Source organism: Anthonomus grandis, chromosome 4 (assembly GCF_022605725.1).
Source record: "Anthonomus grandis grandis chromosome 4, icAntGran1.3, whole genome shotgun sequence".
NCBI lineage: Eukaryota > Metazoa > Arthropoda > Insecta > Coleoptera > Curculionidae > Anthonomus > Anthonomus grandis.
The window spans coordinates 11851390-11853166 of NC_065549.1; the positions used below are offsets into that span (position 1 = coordinate 11851390).

Genomic DNA, 1777 nt, shown 5'->3' on the forward strand with positions numbered 1-1777 from the left:
TCACCAAAGTGCCAGATTATTCAGGTCATACTGAAGTGCAAGGCAGTCATTAAGGCATTATACCGTTCTGAATAACTTAAGGTCGTTAGCAAAGATGAAATGATGAAAAAAAAAATTTGATATCATTGATGATAAAGTTGAACGGCAAAGAATCCAGGTGAGACCCCTGTGGCATCCCTGAAAAGGTCCTAATTGTGAAGTTGTTAATTCGGACAATTTTAGTTCTACCAGTAAGGTAGCTCCTCACTCAGTCCAAAAGAGAACCCGATATGAAAAAACCAAGAGGCTTACTGACTAAGATCTCATGATTCATCCTGTCAAATACCTTGAAAAAGTCGGTGTAAATGAAATGAATCTCCTTACAATCCTCTATTAATTTCAAAGCCCAAAGAGTAAGTAATGTAACTAAATTTTCAAAAACTATTTAAAATACACATTGGCCGATAATTCTTTACATCTGAGGCATCACCAGACTTATGGAAGAGAACCACATAAGTCATTTTCCGAAAAATTGGAGAGTGTCCTGTTTTTAGTGACATTATACAGTCCTTTCATTCCAAAACAAACCATCCTAAATAACTAAAAAAATACGTTAATTTAGATATATAGGGGGACGTTTAATTTTATATTTGACAAAATGACACCTCCTCACCTCCAGCTAACCTCACTTTGATATGTCAAATGGGATCCCAATCATGTGACATCATTGTAAGCAGCAATAAACTGTTTATTTAACAATATGTTGTATGTTGTTTGTATAAATATCTTGCGACAAAATATCATCAATATTTTCTTTGCAGTGCCTCTTGAATTATGTTATTACATCTCATTCAGGGCCCTAGTGAGGCCTTGGGGAGGAGATTGAGGGTCCACGCAGGCGTAAAAAACATAGCTGAAATTTCTGAGAACTGCGGGCGACAACTAAGACAAGGAAAAACAGAATTTTTTGGAGACATTCACCAAAACATCATTATTTTGAATTACTTTAGCTGCTAGCTGCTTTAGTCGCAAGACTCACAAAATATAATTTGTTTTGTGGATAAGAAAAAAATATTTTAACATTGCAATATTTTATCCATAAATAATATTTTACATGGTAAATTTAAAGAGTTATTTTAGACTTTTTTAAAGAATGCCTATTTATAACTTCTTCGCAACTTACAATAATGTACCGACATTAGCGCTAAGCTGTCAGGTCGTTCGTTATGTACTGAGTGCCTTAGTTGCGATTTAAGATGCCTTGATGGTTGAAAATGATTTTTCTGGTGTCGAAGCATCTCGCTTAGATCTTTAATAATATCACATCATTATTATCCTTAACCTTTATCCACTATACTACCGGAAATAGGGCGCATTTTTTTTGTACAATTCACAAATATCTTTAAACATTTCGAGTATATCTTTAATTATCAAGCATTTTTTTTGGTATAAGAAGCTAATTGACTAATTATTTTATGATATTCTGAAAAGCGCTCTTTTGAGCGTTTTGAGCTGGAACATTTTTATCTGAGAGTTTGATAACGTGCAGTTCTAGGCTCTTTTATTTCACGACCTATATTCAAGACCAGATTTTCTGCTTTGTTGTAAATTTCTTTAAATGATTGTTTTCATATGATCCTTGATGATTTATTCGATTACACTATTAAATCAACATGCTTGATACATGTTACAAGATATATAGGGGAAAGGGGGCACGTTTGAACGTGGACCACATTTGAACTTCATTCAAATTTCCCGCCTCTGGCGCAATAATCGTTTAAAAACGCCACGTGGTTGA

At 34.1% G+C, this 1777-nt stretch overlaps 1 long non-coding RNA gene across 1 annotated transcript; it reads left to right on the top strand.

Annotated features, from left to right (window-relative positions):
- Positions 1–657: 657 nt before the first annotated feature.
- Positions 658–1107, top strand: LOC126735563 (uncharacterized). Its single transcript, XR_007660441.1, has 2 exons — positions 658–744; positions 801–1107. It is a non-coding gene; the product is annotated as an uncharacterized LOC126735563 (long non-coding RNA).
- The last annotated feature ends 670 nt before the right edge of the window (positions 1108–1777 follow it).